This window comes from Pectinophora gossypiella, chromosome 3, assembly GCF_024362695.1.
Source record: "Pectinophora gossypiella chromosome 3, ilPecGoss1.1, whole genome shotgun sequence".
NCBI lineage: Eukaryota > Metazoa > Arthropoda > Insecta > Lepidoptera > Gelechiidae > Pectinophora > Pectinophora gossypiella.
In genome coordinates, this window is record NC_065406.1 from 2,067,377 (window position 1) to 2,088,332 (window position 20,956).

Genomic DNA, 20,956 nt, shown 5'->3' on the forward strand with positions numbered 1-20,956 from the left:
GATCTTTTGCAGAAGATGTTTAAATAAAGATTTACTAAACGCACGCTTAGCCTCTATTGGGGCGGGCAGAGCCAAGCAAACGGAAAACTCGCAGCCCAAATATGCACTATTCAACATTAAAAAAAAGTTTTTATTTTTTTGTCTTTTTTTTTGTTTTTAATCATACCTATTTCCCGTTGAGGTAGATAGAGACCATGGAATTCCACTAACTACGATCCTCATCCACCACTTTCGTTTCTTCCACTCTCATCAAATTTTAGTTTAGAGAACTCTTGTTCTGGGCTTTCTTCAAAAAACACCCTGGCTCTGATCGCTGACACTTTCATAAATACGAATATACTTTATTGCAACAAAATAAAAAGAAATCATTACAAAAGACTCTTAACTAGGTACATGGCAAATGGGGGCCTTATCGCTTGAAGCGATTTCTGCCAGACAACCATAAGGTGAGGAAAAACCTGTATCCTAAATCTTTTTCGACTTTCAATCACTATGTAGACATATTCACCAATCACCAGCAGCTATACACGGCCTCCGTCGGCCTCAATAACTATAGCCCTGCGCATGCGCATAGATCGTAATCGGAAGGTTCGGATCGGCAGTCATTGTAGTAGCTGTACCGTTGATGTGGTACAGTTAGACAATTTGTCTTGACACTGAATAGTTGTCGGGTTTTGCACCTAAGTAGGTATTTATGGGGTTATTTAAGAGGTTTAGTTGGAATATTCGATATTGCGAATTTGAAAAAATATATAGATAATATCTAACTTTGTTTTTTTCTAGTTAACTTTTTTATTAAGCTTTACATAAAACCATAGAATAAGGAATTATATTACGTATAGAACGGCAATTCTCCGCTCCCCACCAGGGGCTGAGCTAGGTTTACCTCACCCCCCGTCAAACAAAGTTTAGACTTGAATCGTATGGCGTCCGACGTCACACACACAGATGCGCGTGTACGATAACGTCTATGTGTGGTGTCTTTGTAAAACATGGTTGTTTGTATGAAGTGTTCGGGGTGTGATACAGGATTACTTAGGTACTTACCTACCTACTTAACGACTGATCTATCTAATATTAATGTTTAAAAAATACGTAATTTAAAAAAAATCTTACCTATTCGCCACTCAAAAGAAATAATTAAGTATATTGGCCAAAGAAAAAAATGAAAGTAAAATTATGACTTCTGTTCCATAAAAAAAGTTCCCATGCAAAATTGACAATGCAAGCGATATGGATCTTGTATTAAATTACTTTCTACAGACGGATTCAGTCTCTCATATACACTTTTTATTAGTTTTGTGCGCTTTATTATAACCATCATCGACTTTCTATGTGAACAGTATTCAATATTCCCGTGTCTTATGATAATAAAAGTGGTTCATAAAAAAGTGTGAAGCTATGTATGTTTGTTCCGCCATTGCCGCCATATTTGTTTTCACCATTGTCAGTCGCTTTGGCGGGAAAAGTGCATCTGCGAAGAAGAAAAAATGGTGCGCGTGGAACGGATGTGTGCAGCCACTAAAGAAATATAAAATAGAAGTTATGTAAGAAATAGTATTTTAAAATTAGAAAAGAAACACAGAAAAGTCTATCAGAAATCTCCGTGAGATGGGTCTTGAGCTTACGTTATGCTGTTATGTATTTTATACAATTTTGTAAATTGGACAACTACATTCCTTGATGTACTTACGTATAATATGTTACTATAGCCTATACTAGAAAAGAAACCGTTTATCCATTAATTATATACAGCGAAGGTTGGTGGTAGGGCTGGCAGAGGAATCCCTAGAAGGACGTACATTGACCAAATTGGAGATGTCCTTAGAAAAGGTTCAGTACAATCTACTCTGAACCGGCGTGCGTGTATGAAACGATAAGAGAATGTGGAGGAAGCAAGAGAAGTGTGTCAGGACCGAAGTAAATAGAGTTCCTTAGTTTCTTCTTATCCCGGTGGGAAATAGGCGTGAGTTTATGTATGTGTATATACAGCAAAAAGCTTTCCTAACGATATTCCTTTAAGGTGTTGTGACTAATACATTTAGCAATCAAAGAAAATAAGTTATGGAGTCCATAGATGGTAGCCAGCCTGTCGAGATGCCATTAAGGAGGCGACACACAGCAGGTTTTTCATAATGTTTCTGAGGACCCGACGGATAGTTTGCTGACTGAGAAGTGACGTGTAGGTACACCTTAGAATAGTTATATTACTAAGTACATATGCACTTAACTGTAATGTCTAATTGTCTATCTTAGAGGACATGGGGAATCAAATAGTTTGTTGTGAGATAAGATTTGCTTTTTTAAAAAGATTGCTGGGGCGTTAAAAAGGTCACTATTGCAATTTGACATTTGCGCATATAAAAGTAAGTGCGCAATGCAAACAAATGTCAAATAGCAATATTGCTTTTTTAGATACAAATACAAAAATACAACCTTTACAAATACGGCCTTTTTACTAAACCCTCCTGTTTAGTAATAAGATTTTACCTATGAACTTATTTGTCTTCAAACTTTCTGTGTACCTAACTTTAACCTTTGATACTTATATTTTAATTTAAGTACAAATAATTCTTAGTGTGGCAGGAGTTACTTTAGTGTGCGAGGATGGAACAACTAGAATTCTATAGTCTCTGCTTACCCCGGTGGGAAATAGGTGTGAGTTTATGTATGTATGTAAGAAATACACACATACATAAACCAATCCACTACATATGAGTAAGCCGACATAACATCATATTTAATTTAGGTAGTTATAAGGTTTTCTGTTCGTTTGCTAACTTGTTTTAATGTTTATATATTATACGTATATATAGCAAGTATTTCGTGTGTGTATATTTTTGTCTTTTGATGTGATGTTATTGTAATATACATATCAGAAATAAGAAATCAGAATGATTTATTCAACGTAATTATCATGGATAAACTTGTTGAAGGTCATTTTTGAGTTTACGTCATTTAGCAATTTGTTATTGCTGAGGAGAAGAAATGACAAGAAACTGCAACAGCAACACATCTTTTAAATCACTGAGGGTACATTACAAGTTATTTAATAACTAGAGGAACACATTCAATAGCAGACATTTTTATCATTTAGGTATTAATAATTAATCTTATAATGAGCTTTTTTACATAAAGTATTTATTAAAGCTTTTTTATACATATATGTAAGCTGTGTCTGTGGTGTCCTAAAATATATATTTTTTCTTTTTTCTTTCAAATAATAAAACAAAACTCGAAAATCATATAAGAGCAAGATGTGACACGAAAATATTTTAAAATAAAATGACATCATTTCGTGTCGTCATTTAGTGCGAAGATTTAATTAAATAGCTCGCATGCCCATTGCAAAGGTTATAAATATACAAGCTTTTCCATCGTTGTTGGTATATTGCTTACCTTTATCCATTGCTCAGAGCGTGGGCGCAGACGTACGACTTGTGAGAAGAACGCGGAAACCAACCGGTCATTTTTCCATAAGATTCAACGAATGATAAACTCTTTGACACAAGTCAGAAAACGACTTTATATCCTTGGTATTTATTATGATAAAAAAATTGGCTTTTTGGCGGGAAACGGGAACGGGACAGTTGCTTTCTTCATTGAATAATCTAAATAATTAATACGAAGTGGTGTTTTGTGATTGGTGATCGCATTAAGTTAGTCGGAAGACATTCGCGAGTGTTATTATATTGGAGTATTCAATAAACAAAGTGTATCTGCCTATTTTCGCTTCGTGTCAAGAAGCCGCTTCATAACTCGAAAGTTTATGCGGACTTTCGAGTTAATTCGTTTGGGGTTCGGAGTAGGAGTCTACTCCGAGGGTGGGGGCTTAGGTTTCATCATCAGCACCTTTCATCATTTCATTAATCATCAAGAAAAACAAATACGTAAGACATGGCTGTATGGGCATAGTTCCCTTTGCCTTACCCTTCGGGGAAAACCAAAAAAAAAAGATAAAAAAATTTGCAGGACCGATATTGTCCAAACTAGCGCTATCTACGGTTTTTGATTCGGACTGGCACTTTAGGGACTGTTTTATCGACAGAGACGTAAGGCGCTAGTTATTCAAATTTAGAAGTTATTGGCACTGGATGGTCTTTTAGCCCAGACGGTCTTCCCCACATTGACCTTACTTAGAATAATATACTTATTTTTTACTGTTTACATACAATCAGCTTCAGACATAGTATCCGTAGGTACATACAGGGTATTAGTGACATCGTAACGAAAACTTTGAAGGATGTTTCAGACCATGATTCTGAGTTGATATCAAGTGGAATTTTCCGTCGCAAAAGTATGGAACCTTTGTCTTTATTCAGTAGGTAACATAGTTACACTTTGAATCGTCAATTTTTACATAACGAACGTCTCATCCGCCTAAAACTACTGCAGCTTCTCACAACCTGGATAGCCGGGGAAAAGAAGCTGCAAGAAAAACCTCGGCACAGGGCCCGAGACGTTCTTTTTAAAAAAAAAAAAAACCATCGTCCTATCGTAACAGTAACATAATAAACTATAAACGGCAGAAGTGTAAAATTATGATGTCATCGTCATAAAATTGTCGGAGTCGTAGGTGGTTTGCCTTGGTGCTGGAAAGTAGACGCCGAATGACGTCATAAGGTGACAACAACCTTCCGAAAACGTAGTCGCCTGAGTGAGTTTAGTTTTAACATTGCATAAACTTGCGCTATATCCCAATCGGGGTAGTCAGAGGTACATCCGTCGCATGATGAACTAAGTACCCACACCTCATCGAGGTTTCTGTTAGACCAACGTGATAGGTGTCGTATCGCCGTCTATAATGGTCAAGCCAACTATGTTAGTGAAAAATGCACTTAACATTACTTAATTAAAAACTCATGAAAGCATAAGTAAGTATACTTAATACTAAGTTTTGAGTCTAAGTTGGATTCCTATCATACATGCGATGGTAAAGCTCAGTTTGAAAATAGAAAGAAAATGAACTGAAATACCTAATAAACAAATTTTGGATTTATTTTGTTTGGACTGAATAATTTAGATTTTATTTTACCACGAATTAAGTAAAAAATGCGGGATTTATTTTTTACTATGTAAATTAACAAATTGCGATGAATAATTTTAAGTATTTTATTTAGTCTGAGAAGTAGGTAAGTATGTGTTATTCTTACTGATTATTCTAAACGTTTTATTGAGTGAGGGATTCATTGATGTAAAAAAAAACTCAACAAAACCGCAGATTATAAACACCAAAATCAACATTTTAATAAGTGCTATAAACATATCGATCGTTAAAAAATAAAGTCTGAGAGGTTTTTATAATGCCCATCGAAGTTAAAATTTATAACCTAAAAAACATCGAAAAAGCTTCAAAAGCGTACCCTTTTTAAATTTCTCTACCATTTCTCAGGAATCTCAGGCAAAATCTCAAGGTTCGGCAATAACCTTTCCTCAGACAAGGTCCTGCCAATGTGACTTCTTTGACATTAGCAGTGCCGGTTTGAATCCCGAAATATCAGCACCCATATACGGGCGAATTTCGCCTTTATAATTGGAGCTTTTAGGTCGGTTGAAAGAAAAAGTAAGTTAAAACTGCGATAATGTAGTGATGTGCTTGGCAGTCGATCGTTCATTTCTTATTTACGAGTATTGTATGTAAGTATTGATATAAAGATAGCTGGGTAGAAAAAAAAAGGCCACATCTAAAAAAGCAATATTGCTATTTGACATTTGTGTGCATTGCGCACTTACTTTTATGTGCGCAAATGTCAAATTTCAATATTGATTTTTTAGATGAATTGCTTCAATATGGCCTTTTTAACTCTCCTGACCTGTCAAATGTTCAGGTTAGGTAAGCGGACCCTGTGAAAATGGGATAACGCTAGAGAGATGATGAAATATTGATATTAAGATACTGAACACATGATAATAATTGATGATCCAAACATGAAATTAAAAACAAGTTTGAATATCGTTGGTTATAAATTATAAGAAAGAAAGAAAGAAACATTTATTATTTAGGACACCACAGACACGGATTACATATATATACATTATAATGACATCACATCAGAAGTCAACGCACACACGAAATATTTTCTATATAGAAACATGGAAAACGAACACAGAAACTTATACCTAAATTAAAATGTGACGTCATGTCATGTATAACATGCTAATATAGAAATAGAAGCTAGTCTAAGATGATCAAAAATCAATCTCATTTTACTTTTCGACTTATTTTCGAATTTTATTTATGAATTCAGTAACAACGAGTACGACGTTTGACAGCTTTTAATGATGACGTCACAGGACAGTATTTCCATACAAACTCCAAAGAAAACTTTCGTTTTGACGTTTCGTAAAAACTATCTCATTTGACTAGGTTGTCAAGTAGCCTATTTTATGAATATAGTAAATAGTAGTAAGTAAATAAACTTTATTACCTCCACAAAACTTACATTGGTGCTTAAAATATAACAATGTTGTTACACAATACAGGTATTGTAGAGGCTGGAGCCTAAACTAGGATAACCTGTATTTTAGGACTCCAGGTCTCCACCTCCGGAAAACAATAATGACAAGTAACATTATTAAAGATTCCCAAGTATTTGCAGAAGGTATACAAAATTAAAAAAAATGGGAAATAACAATAAAAACAGCTGCAACTGAAGTGTGTGTGTGTGTGTGTGTGTGTGTGTGTGTGTGTGAATGTGTATGTGAGTGTACGTGTGTGTGTGCGACTAAGTGCAAATTCGGTGGGAACCAGAGATTATAGATATTCGCAATAACTTTAGCACGCGTTCTTTTATAAGCAAATGTTCATCCCATCACTAGCAGGCATATCGATATGTGAGCGAAATGGAAAGTGAGGCAGAGTCGAATGAAAGTCTTTGTTTTTTTTACAATAACTTGTTGTATAGTATTATGAAATAACTTTGTCACGCTTACAAAATATGTATTTAGTTCGAGGTCACGGAATAAATTATAAAGCTTAGCATTGTCTAGTATTTCGACTAGATAATAAAGTTATAGATGACATGTAGTTTAGTCAACATCTCCCTAGCATTATTCCGTTTTTCACAGGGTCCGCTTACCCAAACTGAAGACTTGACAGGTCCGGTTTTTTACAGAAGCGACTGCCTGTCTGACCATCCAACCCGCGAAGGGAATACCAGCCCAATACAGGTTAGGTCACATAGCTCCGAAAATACATTTTTCGGGAATGTGGGTTTCCTCACGACGTTTTCCTTCACCGCTGAGCACGTGATAATCATTTATGATCTAAACATGAATTCGAAAACAAATTCGACAATCATTGGTTTAGGCTTGCGCTGGATTCGAACCTGCGACCTGAAAGTGAGAGGCAAGCGTACTACCAACTGGGCTACCACGGCTCTTCATCATCATGAGATATAGTTTAGATTTGAACTTGTATTTGTTGCTAACATAGTTGGTTCAACCATTACAAGGGGAATACGGCTTACCACCTATTAAGTTGGCCTAACAGAAAGCTCGGTGAGGCGTGGTTACTTAGTTCATCTTGCGATGGATGCAACTGTGACTCTTCTTCTTATCGTGTGGGTTGTGAGGTGGATTACCAACCTCATTAACCCTGGTGTCAGGGTTTATAGAGCCGCCAGAGGCCCCTGACATGGCTCATGTAACGACTACATACTTACATCAGTAAGTAGTAACCGGGACCAACGGCTTAACGTGCGCGTAAGTACGAAGTACTTACGGATGATCTTACTTTCGGACGATCAGGTGATCAGCTAGCCTGTGACTACCTCAATGGGGATATTGTCATGAACTTAAGTTACGTAATATACTTATTGCTAACAATACACGTTCTTGTTTCAGATATCGACGATTGTCTTCGATGCCGCCCTTAGAAAGGGTCCGTAGCTGAGAAGACGTCGCATAAACGAGGTAATTATCTAAACATACATAATTATCTAAGTAAGATAAAAACTTCAACGGAACCCGCGATATTTGTCGCGTCGGCGTAGATAGCGTGCACCGAGCCGCCGTGACTCCTGTACTTGTAACAAATAGCGAATAAATTAAATATTATGTATTATTAAAGCGCAAGGAAGTGCCTACAACCTACAGTATTTTCTTATCGATTACGATAACCGGGGTTAAGTGGGGTCAGCTAATGCTTTTAAATTATTATTTGCACTATGGAATGTGCAACGGCTAAGCTTCAGTTAAAATAGGAGTAGAAAATGTTTATCTACCTCATTGCTACACTATTAAAACTTATAGTAAGTAACACCTAATTAAGAACTTTATAAGTATTTACTTACGTTAAGTGCCCCGCGAAACTGTTTAAAACTCTGTCCATAAGAAATAATTAACCCTTTCACGGGCAGAAACCATTGATGGTTCATAATAGGTAATAATGACACCTTGGAAACGGAACGTCATTAGACGTTCTGTCCTTGAAAGTGTTAATTAAGTATATCTCTATAATAATATTAAATAGTCGATAATAGGCTATTTGACAAAGTAGTCAAATTAGATACTTTTTATGAAACGTCAAAACGAAAGTTTTCTTCGGAGTTTACTAAATTCGTAAATAAGTCGAAAAGTAAAATGTGATTAATTTTTGGTCATCAAAGACTGGTCTCTATTTCTAGATTAGCATTTTGTAATTTATCTTTGATCCAGTCAAATACAGTATTAAAATAACCTCGTAATGCTTATTTTTTTTAATAACTAAATCCTTCTTTAAATTCTACGTTTTATTTTTCAACGACTCTTCACATACACGTTTCTCATTAGAGCTATAATTCTAGTAGGTTTTTGCAGAGAATACAATAAATAAAAAACGGCTGCGTATTATGATTTATACGAATTGTCAATTAAAAACAAATAAACTTACTATCTCAACGCATAATTTTAGCATAACATAGCATGCGTTGACCAATAAAACGGCAGGGGATCACAGGTAGATTGTCATCGACAAACAAATATAAACTCGCAACCAACTCACTACAAAATGGCCCTTAGAACACGGATTATAAAAGTTCAAAATAAGAACAGGAGTAAACAGCAATTTTGTTTAAAAAAACAAAAACACATATGCCCGAGAGACAATATAGAACGAGCGGCCATGTTCCTTGTCTATGCCCAGAGATTTATGTGCCAGTGCTCAACTATAATTTTGCAATCTTTTTTTTTTAAACCTACCGTTTTTGTACTAAGTTTTTATTCTTAAAATACATAATTTTCTTGATTTACGAGCCGAGATAATAAGGTTACAAAAAGTGAAGACTTCTTGAAACTATCTTGAAAAACGATGTAAATCCTTTTTGCATTAATGCATTTTATTGCGTATATTATTAGTTTTTATCTGTTTATTTTGGTTAATTCCGCTATATATTATTTAAAAACGTACTATATTGATTATATTATTCATCCATTTGCAGACACCTACGTAGAAATTTGAAAAGTTTAGTCAAGTTGAACTCTAACTCATAGTAAATAGAACTTACGATTTAATTTCAGGTTAAAGTATTTAAAAATACGACACACAGATTTTTTTTATATTATATTTTCTTTCGACGGTCTTAAGTAGGCTGCAGACATATCTACTGCTGTGAATAATTAAAAAATAATAAAACTTATCATTCGTCTCGCTTTATACATTTCTACTTTTGCATCTAATAGTCACAGAGTTCTTTGCATAGCATAATGTAGAAACATGACACCCTCATATTTTATAGCTATTTCGCGTACTTAAAAAATATTTTTATTTCGCGCTAATGTCTTGCGCGCATGCGCGTGCAGACTCGCGCGTAAAAACGCGTAATGGCGCGCAATTTGTCTGCTTCCCCGACGCATGCGAAATGTGGATTCTTTCTATTTGTTTTTCTTTTTTTAGCCCGCCATAAATACTGGCATTGTGCCTTAGAAAAAAAAATACATAAAAAATAAAATTAAAGAGCTTAGAATCTCATTTACGAGTATTGAAAAGAAGCTGCCTGCTATAGCTATGGCTAATTTTAATAAGAACGAATTAAATTGTAAAATAGATTTTGAAAATAATAGTAAACAACACAAAGTCGATGATAAAAGCTGTCCATTTCTACCATAAGGTATCGCTACTGTTGAGTGTTCTCAAATCTTGACTGTTGCCCATACTATTTCAGTAAAAAAACATTTGTTTTGGTTATATTTTTACACTATAACCCTTTGCGCAGCGTTTAACTGCAAAATCAATGTGTTGTGTTGTTCCCTAAAAAACTTATTTCCAATTAAAACTGCCTTTTCCCAACTGGCTGCTTTTTTTCGTAACTAATCCTTCAGACGGGATACATTCCACGTTGGTCCACATTTTATAGCAATATATCATGAATTTTAGCTGGACAGTATGAAGAACTGACTTTAGGAACACTCAACAGCGCTGCCGCTAACATTTGAGCCACGCTCTTGACGGTATAGCATTCTCTATGCTACTTTTTAGGGAAAAATAGGGCAGTGGTTTCCCTCTTGCCTTCCGCCCATTCATCTAATGTTTATCCTTAATAATATGTTTAACCTTTAAAATGGTACATTCTTTTGAATTCCACCAGTTATACATCTTTTTATTTCTAGTATTAGTATTCGTATTCTATAATTAGGTAGACTTAAATTACCGATTCCATCTTTCTGCGAAATTACATCTTTTAAGTAGGCACCAACCACCTTCGTTGTATGCCCTTTGAATGTACGATAATTTGACATAACCGTGTGCAGGGCAGGTAATACGTTGTAATACTGTGTAATTCCTTGTAATTCGTGTAATAACACGCTGTATGTAATCCTGTAATAGTACCTTCGAATGCATGTGAGTGCTGCGCGTCGTTTGTTTTTGACAGTAATTGTACAAATTTCATTTGTTAAGATAATTATGTTTGGTGCTCACGATTTTCGGTCCCTCAGAGCGTTGTATTTATGTGTCAAGTCGACGAGACTGTTTTCTTGTTAAAGTTTCTTGATTGATGTTAAATATAGGTAGGTACATAATATAAACATACATAAACGTATGCGCGCGAGCCGTTTGTAGCCACTTTTGACATGAAATCCTAAAATGAAAATTATAAAAAATTGGTGTAAAGTACCAACGTAACTGCTAATGAAATAATACTTTACCTACCTTGAGTCTTTTGTGCTCAATAACGTGCCTATTTATCTTTTTGTGAAAAAAGGTTTTGAAAAAAGATGATTTAACATGTAACATAGTATTTTATTTTTTTACAGAAGTGATTTCTAATCTGTCTGGTGCCATTATCTCCCTAGCATTATTTCGTTTTTCACAAGGTCCGCTTATCTAACCTGAAGAATTGACAGATGCAGTATTTATAGAAGCGACTGCCTGTCTGACCTTCCAACCCGTGAAGGGAAAACCAGCCAATACAGGTTAGGTTACATACCTCCGAAAATCCATTTCTCGAGAATATGGGTTTCCTCACGTTGTTTTCCGTCACCGCTCCAAACATAAATTCGAAAACCAATTAGACAATCATTGGTTTAGGCTTGTGCTGGATTCGAAACTGCGACCTCAAAGTGAGAGGCAAGCGTTCTACCAACTGGGCTACCACGGTTGTCTGGTGCATTGATGTATAAAAGTTACTATAGTTGGGGTTAAAATGGCCACATCGAAGCAATTCATCTAAGAAAGCAATATTGCAATTTGACAACTGTCAAACAGCGATATTGCTTTCTTAGATGAATTGCTTCGATGTGGCCATTTTGACCCATCTGGTGTATAAAGTGACTTTTTACCAAAACCTTTAGAGTATACCGGCTACTTACGAGGCGCGTTGTATCTTCCACTTTCCTCTCTAACAGTTTCGTAACTGTTCTTGACTTCAATGCTAACACAATTACACATAGCGTGCTAATCTCTAAGCACACTATCCGTTGCTTGTTTTGATCATCGTTGTTTGCTCGCGGCCGTGGAAAATCGGAGATGTGTATCGTTGTGTGCTGATCAAGGAGATTGCCTTCTGGGTTATAGTGAAGTTGGGTTATGTTACGGTGGCGTTGCTTTCGTAAAGTGTTTCAAATTGCTTTAAGGTACTGTATGATTGTGCTGGCGTTTTCTTGTTAGTTAGACGTCTCATTCGGAGAACATTTATGAAGCAAATAAAAGAGAAGGAGTAGGTCGTCAGGAGGCGAAGGATTCGGGAAGAAGATAGGAACGGCGATTACTCCACCGACAAGAGCGCAGCTCTTTAATAAAGAGAGAGACGTCTCATTAGGGATTTGACCTCAGGCTTTGGCAGGCAAAAGTAAAGTATAAAATAAGGGACTATAGTAATTACCATAGCAACACGACACTGCAAAGACATTGATGTACTTATAATAGTCATTTAATTTCCAAATATGGATTCGAAAAAAATCGAAAAATTGGTTTATATTTGTTCTAGGATTCGAACCTGCGACTTTACAGTTAGAGTCAAGGGTTCTTACAACTTACTTGCGAAGGCGGCGTCCTGTAAACAATTTCTAATTAATACATAACATAAAGAGCCTATAGAAAGCCTAGAAAAGTGTGTCAGGATCGAAGCAAATGAAATTCCATACTCTCTGCTTACCACGGTGGGAAATAAGGAAATAGGCGTGAGTTTATTTATGTAAACAGCCTATATACGTCCCACTGCAGGCACAGGCCTCCCCTCAATCACCCGGAGGGGGTATGAAGTACCACCACGTTGCTCTACTGCTTTTTAACTTACATCATAAACTACCTGTATACGTCCCACTGCTGGGCACAGGCCTCCCCTCAATCAACCGGAGGGGGTATGGAGCATACTCCACCACGCTGCTCCACTGCGGGTTGGTGGAGGTGTTTTTACGGCTAATAGCCGGGACCAACGGCTTAACGTGCCCTCCGAAGCACGGAATCATCTTACTTTTTCGGACAATCAGGTGATTCAAGCCTGAAAAGTCCTTACCAAACAAAGGACAGTCTCACAAAGTGATTTCGACAATGTCCCCATCGGGAATCGAACCCGGACCTCCAGATCGTGAGCCTAACGCTCTAACCACTAGACCACGGAGGCTGTTGCTTTTTAACTTAGAGAAGGAAAATTCTGAATGAACTCTGAAGTAGGGATGTACTTAACTTTGTACTGAGTTCTAAGAATGCACTGAGGTGGACGTTACTAACGGTACTGTTTTATGGTAAAGTCGGCAATACGTACTGCGCGGTACCTTCCGTAGTGTACGCTTGTGGTTTTGTCTGACACGTTATTTAGTATGGGGGTACGGGTATCAGATATTGGATAGATTGGTGCCAATTCCTGTAGACACCATCTAATTTATAACGGCTTCTGTGATCCAGTGGTTGGCCCCGGGGTTCGAAACCCGATGGGAACATGTCACAAAAATCATTTTGAGATCCATAGTTTGCGTGCTTCAAAGGCACGTTAAGCTGTTGGTTGCGGGTACTACTTACTGATGTAAGTATGTAGTCATATGAGCCATGTCAGGGGCCTTTGGCGGCTCATAATAACCCTGACACCAGCGATTTTTTAGGTTGGTAATCCACCACATAACCCACACGATAAGTACAGGAAAGGAACGGGTAATTGACAGGCATACAATTTATGGAACACACGTAAATTTTAGGGAGAAATTTAAAACAACTCTGAGTGACTTGGAGTAGAAGATTGAGGAATATTTCTACACAGATTGTTGGATGAATGGAGGCGGGAGGTAATATTATCATGCCACACCATAATGAAACAAAATAATAAACAAACGACAGAACATAGCAATTATACAAGTCATCTTAAACCAAAACCAATCAATTCGTTCTGCAATCTGTTTTATAATATAACATTATATGATCACACAATATTATGTATGTATGTATGTATAATGTAATATGTATGGGTGTGGTTTGAGACATAAGAGAAGAACTTAAAATAGTTTTTATCATTCATATCGCGCGCGATAACCAGAGTCTAGGCAGATGGAGTCGCAACGTCGCAACCGAACATTTTAGTTTTTAACAACTTTATGTCATCACACATTTTATAACATTAAAAGAAAGAAAGAAACATTTGTCACTCCCGGATACCACTGACACAGACAGACAGGTACATTACATTTAACACAGGACAGAAATCACACGGAAATCAATACACAGAAAAAGAAGACCATGTTCAAAAATCCATAACAACAACATACAACAACAACACAACACAACACAACACAACACAACAACACAACACAACACTACACATAACATAGTATCACGTCTATATGTCGTCGGCTAGGCAAGAGGTGTATAGTTTATACATTCCTCGCTAGTTATATTTAAGTCTTATGTAATTAAGGAGCGAGCCTATTGCTATTAACCGGGCACAAGTACTGGAAACCACTTGATAGAGGGGAGGCCTGTGCCCAGCGGTGGGACGTGTATAGGCCGTTTATGTTTTATGTTTATGATGTGATCCAGCCGATTTTGGGCTACGGTGACTGCTTGAACTCCGACGTTTCCAGTGCAACATGCTTCGTTCTTGTACAAACATAACAAAACAACGTAATATGAGCCGTAGTAGCCCAGTTGGTAGAACGCTTGCCTCTCACTTTGAGGCCGCAGGTTCGAATCCAGCACAGGCCTAAACCAATGATTGTCGGATTTGTTTTCGAATTCATGTTTGGATCGTTAATACATGCTAGGGAATGATGATGACATATATAACGTAATATGTATGAGTGTGTGTGTGTGTGTGTGTGTGTGTGTGTGTGTGTGTGTGTGTGTGTGTGAGTGTGTGTGTTTTAAAGGTGTGGCGGTGACTAACCTTGTATAGCCTATGTTTACATAACTGAGGTAATGCGAGCGAGCACCTATGTTGTATGCGTGGGCGCCGACGCAGAGGTTAAAGCGACGTACTGTAAAAAAATATAGTATTGTTACATGAATTGTAGTACTAAATACTACTTCATTCAATGTATTCAAGGCTAGAATGAATAGCCAATTGCTAGGTAAGCGAGTTCCACCTTAATCATCACTAACAGGTGGGATTGTGGTTGATCATCATCATTTAACTCCGTAGTTTTTTTTTGACGTGACTTAGGTTTGTCTTAGGTGGCATTAACTACTTGGCCGGACAAATGGGGAGCTAGGATAGTATAATGAAAACGACTCTTAAATTAGTGACGGCTTACTTACAATGCCCTGTTTATCAAAACTTATTTCAAGCCCTTTATAGTCATGAGCAATATAATGTACCCACTTTAGGACTCTGTCGCACTAACATATTTGACATTTAGTGAGACTGACAGTTGAATATGTCAAAAAAGTTAATGTGACATGGTACCAAAGTGTATACATATTAATGCTAGTGACCGTACATGTCGTAAAATGCGACAAGGGACCAGCGTCCTGTCGAACATGATGGATCATCTGTAAGAGCGATAGGCTGATCCCCTATCATCATACGGTTTATCATTATCCACCTTAGGATTATTGTGTCAAGAGTGGCTGCAAATAGTTTCTTGATTATTTGTAGTTCTGCCCACCCGTTCGGGGATTACGGGCGCGAGTTTATGTATATGTCACGGTAAGAGTGAATAATTGAAGTTTATTAATTATTATCTATTATTATTAATAATTACCGAAAGTCGAGGTTAAAGTGATAAATTAATCACAATGTCGGTTTTTATTAATAATTTAACCCTAGTAGTGATAAATGTAATAAGTGGCCAAGGGTTGCGGGGCGGGGCATTGTAAATAAATACCTGCTGGTCTAAATAACATTGGGTTTTTATTTGTTATTTATTTTATAACTTTTACCAATATGTGTCGTGAATTATTAATAATTACTACTAAAAGTAATAAATTTCGATCGTTTATTCACATTTACCAAAACATGTGGTTATTATTAATAATTTTGTAAAAATATTAATAATTTTCAATTAATCAGATTTACCGTAACATATGTAGTATTTACACGTACATGTTAGTAACTTGTAGTTTATGAACTTGTAACTTTTAAGTTTTGATAAACACGGCACAGATCTTCAAGAGTCCCCAAGTGTGGTCGTAAATTATCTTGAGTCGATTTGTGGTGGTCACCCACCCTGATAGGGATTGCTGGCGTGGTCGCGTCTGTGTTTTTGCTTAACAAGTTTTTTGTCATATTGCCCATATTGACTAAACCCAAGCACTCAAGTTCACAGAATTCTTATCGGAATCGTGTTAAGCAAACAAAACCATTAGCAAATGGCTAAGCAAAGTTCGGTACACTTACGATTGAAGCTATTGATAGCTTATTGTTTAGAATTCAACGACATTTTGAAATAGATATTATTAGCTATGGATTTTGAATAAAAAAATTGTTATAGTCTGTTACTGGTTAATTCCTGCAGACGCCATCTAATTTTATTTTAACTTATACCTGTCATTTTCTTAAAAAGAAAGGGGCGGGTAATCGACAGGCATAAAATTTATGGAACACATGTCAATATGAAGCAGAAATCTAAAACAACCGTCTAAAAATTTAATAACCTAATAACCCGACAGAATTAAGTAGACAGCACGTCAAACGGACTGCATACCAGCGAGATGCCCATTTTATTCGGCCGGGTTATTCTTTCTTTTAAAATTAACTTGTTGACAATCATCCGTCCCTTTTCTTTTCAGCGGATAAGAAAATGACGGGTATAACTTAAAATAAGGAATCGGGGCCATTGTCACTTAAAGTTATAAAAAAGTTCTGTGGCCAAGTTATCTCGTTGATGTCTTTTCTATGAGCAAAGTACGCAAGAAAGTTTTAATATCAGGTAATCAGGGGTTATCGGTTTTTTAGTTTTTCCGTGTTTCGGAAGGCACGTTAAGCCGTTGGTCCCGGTTATTACTTACTGATTTAAGTACGTAGTCGTTACATGAGTCATGTGAGGGGCCTATGGCGGCTCAGTAATAACCCTGACACCAGGGTTGATGGGGTTGGTAATTCACCTCACAATCCACACGATAGAAAAAGAAGAAGTTTTAATATTACTATTGCGCTATTTTGCAGTTAAATAAATGGGACAAATAAAAACAAAATATTTTTTTTATTTATATAACTATTATATTTATATAACTGTTATAAATTTAACCTTACTACGTTTTTCCCAAACGATGTGCAATCCACTGAGTCCAAAATTACATAAAAATAAACTTATTTACTTTTATATATCTATTTGATAATTAAAAACATCCTTACAAAAACCAACGGAAACGAATAATTAGGTATAATAATAAAAAACGTACATATTTTCGCGTTAGAAGAGTGCAGCGCGCACTTGACCCGAAGGTCGCGCGCGCAAGGCTGTGCGCGTCGTTGTGCGCATGCGTGAATTAATTGCACCCACTCATTAGTATGATGCATGATAGATGAGATGTGATTTCATTACACCGCAGCATGCCGGAGGTGAAGTTATGCGATGACATGGAATAAGGAATAACACTACGTATAGAACGGCAACTCTCCGCTCTCCACCAGCGGCTGAGCCAGGTTTACCAAATACAAATACAAAATACAATAAATGGTGAAACGACTTAGAGAACTTTGTTTGGTCCAGAAACATTACCTTTTGCTATATTTCACAGATTTTATTATTTTACTTATTTTAACAGCCTCCGTGGTCTAGTGGTTAGAGCGTTAGGCTCACGATCTGGAGGTCCGGGTTCGATTCCCGATGGGGACATTGTCGAAATCACTTTGTGAGACTGTCCTTTGTTTGGTAAGGACTTTTCAGGCTTGAATCACCTGATTGTCCGAAAAAGTAAGATGATTCCGTGCTTCGGAGGGCACGTTAAGCCGTTGGTCCCGGCTATTAGCCGTAAAAACACCTCCACCAACCCGCAGTGGAGCAGCGTGGTGGAGTATGCTCCATACCCCCTCCGGTTGATTGAGGGGAGGCCTGTGCCCAGCAGTGGGACGTGTATAGGCTGTTTATGTTATGTTATGTACTTATTTTATATGAAAAGTATGTACAAGTGTTAGTGACATTGTACCGAATACTGAGGGGGATGATCCAGACCACCATTCTGAATCAATATCAAGAATTTTCCGTCGCAATTTTTTTTTAAATTCCACTTGATATTAACTCAGAATAATGAGCTGGATCAGTCACTAACAGGCTGTACTTGAAACAAAAAATATTTGCACATTTTTGGAGGTTTACGCATTATCATAATTCATCATCATCAGCCCATTAACGTCCCCACTGCTGGGGCACGGGCCTTCCCTATGGATGGATAGGGAGATCGGGCCTTAAACCATCACACGGGCCCAGTGCGGATTGATGGTTATTAACGACTGCTAATGCAACCGGGACTAACGGCTTAACGTGCCTTCCGAAGCACGGAGGAGCTCGAGATGAAACCTTTTTTTTGTGGTCACCCATCCTATGACCGGTCTTTGCGAAAGTTGCTTAACTTCAACAATCGCAGACCGAGCGCGTTTACCGCTGCGCCACCGAGCTCCTCTCTTAACATAATTAAAACACATAATATCGAGAGTCTCATATCCCTGGTTTTAACGCAGTAAGAAATAATCCGGTATTATGTATTATAATTACTCTTTCTTACTCTTTACTATTGGGGGTCCGACAGTTTGGCCTATGTGACCAATAAAGTTATGCGATATATCGTTAGAAAGGTTTTTTTATTTTCTACAACTTCCATTATGGCGGTTAGTTTCGAATCGCTGTGAGAAAAAAGTTATCCCAGCGTAAACACCACGAGTTTCGTAGATAAGCGGCGCGGGAGCAACGGGAGCGGGGAGGGGAGGGGGACGATAGGAATCTCCGTGCGAGACACTGGCTGTCGTCCGCAGTCGTTATTTGATGTTATGGATATCATTATGGACAATCATCATCATCAGCCGTATGACGCCCACTGCTGGGCATAGGCCTCCCCCAAGGATCTCCACGACGATCAGTCCTGCGCTGCCCGCATCCAGCGGCTTCCCGCGACCTTCACCAGATCGTCGGTCCACCTTGTAGCGGGCCTACCCACTGAGCGTCGTCGGACGCGTGGTCGCCATTCCAGAACCTTTCCGCCCCATCGGCCATCGGTTCTCCTCGCTATGTGTCCTGCCCACTGCCACTTCAGCTTTGCAATTCTCCGAGCTATGTCGGTGACTTTAGTTTTCCTGCGGATCTCCTCATTTCTGATTCGATCGAGCAGGGAAATACCGAGCATAGCTCTCTCCATTGCCCGCTGAGCGACACCGAGCCTCCTCACGAGACCCATAGTAAGCGGCCACGTCTCACTGCCATAGGTCATCACTGGCAACACGCACTGGTCAAAGACCAGTTGAGACACTGAGGTATTTTGGACGAGAAGATATTCCGCAGCTTCCCGAACGCTGCCCATCCGAGTTGGATCCGACGAGAGATCTCTTTCTCGAAGTTGGACTTACCTAACTGGATTATTTGTCCTAGGTATATGTACTGGTCTACAACTTCGAGTGTAACGTTCCCAACCTGAACTGGAGTGGGTGCGACATGGTCGTTGGACATAATTTTTGTCTTTGCCATGTTCATGCTAAGACCCACTCGTTGGGATGCGTTACTGAGATGCTCGAGCGTGGTGTTCAGGTCTTCCAGGGTCTCAGCCATTAGGACTATATCATCGGCAAATCGAAGGTGCGTCAGGTACTCGCCGTTGATGTTGATGCCAAATCCTTTCCAGTCCAGAAGCTTAAAAATATCCTCCAATGCAGCAGTGAACAGTTTCGGAGAGATGACATCTCCCTGTCTCACTCCTCGCTGCAGTTGGATCGGATTAGAGCTCTGGTTCTGTACTCGAACTGACATAGTGGCGTTTTGGTAGAGGTCCCTTAGCACTTCGATGTACCTATGGTCCACTTGGCACCTCTGAAGAGACTGTAACACCGCCCAGGTCTCGATCGAATCAAAGGCTTTCTCATAGTCCACAAACGCCAAGCAAAGTGGCAGATTATATTCTTCAGTCTTCTGTATAACCTGCCGCAGCGTATGGATGTGGTCTATGGTGCTAAAGCCTTTTCGGAAACCGGCTTGTTCGGGAGGCTGGAAGTCGTCAAACCTGCAAGCGAGACGATTCGTAATGACCCTCGAAAACAACTTGTAGACATGGCTCAGAAGCGAGATAGGTCTGGCTTGGGCTCCGAAAGGTGTCATTTAGAGCCCCTTACACCCCCACTAATTGAATTATGAATATGAATTATGGACAATACTATGCATTAATATATAAATAACACGTTTAAAATCCTTTATAACAACTTATTATAATCAATAAAAGCTGTAAAGATATTGAGATGAAGTTTCATTTTATTTGCTCATAACGTTTTTCCCACAGCGATTCGAGACTTGCCGCCATAGTAAAAGTTGTAGAAAATAAAAAAACCTTTCCAACAACATATCGCTTAACGTTATTGGTCCATAGGCCAGGGTCCATGTAATTTTGCCGGTCCTCCTTTGCTCTGATAAGGTAACTTAAAAAAAGGAAAGGACTATGAATTTTTTTTATTGCTTTGAAGTAAACAATTTTTGTTTCAAATACTTACATATTTTTCACGTTCACGCTTTGTGTTGTGTTATTTATAACAAGGTGTTAGTATTAGAATTCACAGAATTGTTTTAGTTTTTTTCCTCGTTAAAAGTCAACACGGCAACAGGAAAAAGGTCACTTGACGAGATGGCAAAAAACAAATCTTTAGTTACTTAAATAAAAGAACAAAACCTGTCAAGAAAGAAGCTTATAGGCTGTTCCGTGAGCGAATAAAAATATATTTTAATTATATATCTCAAGTGCAGTTTTCACTCACACAATTTACTCGACCATTATAGACGGCGATACTAGTCTAGCAGAAAGCTTGGCGAGGTGTGGTTACTTTTGTTTGTAAAAACAATCAAAAGCAGCAAATTACTTATTATCAAAAAACAAAGTCTAACACCCATCCATCACACATCAAGTTAAACATAATTAGTT

At 37.9% G+C, this 20,956-nt stretch overlaps 1 protein-coding gene and 1 long non-coding RNA gene across 4 annotated transcripts in view; one reads left to right on the forward strand and one right to left on the reverse strand.

Annotated features, from left to right (window-relative positions):
- The window catches only part of LOC126381125 (uncharacterized), a 124,407-nt gene extending 106,492 nt beyond the window's left edge, over nucleotides 1–17,915 (reverse strand). Inside the window, exon 1 of the long non-coding RNA XR_007568689.1 lies at nucleotides 17,828–17,915. This is a non-coding gene — a long non-coding RNA (uncharacterized LOC126381125). The remainder of the gene's footprint in view (nucleotides 1–17,827) is intronic.
- Nucleotides 1–20,956, forward strand: part of LOC126380076 (titin) — a 111,609-nt gene that overhangs the window by 25,781 nt on the left and 64,872 nt on the right. For all 3 annotated transcript variants that reach the window (XM_050029280.1, XM_050029289.1, XM_050029300.1), the window contains exon 2: nucleotides 7,846–7,914. The gene's annotated coding sequence lies outside the window, so the exon portion shown is untranslated. The remainder of the gene's footprint in view (nucleotides 1–7,845; nucleotides 7,915–20,956) is intronic.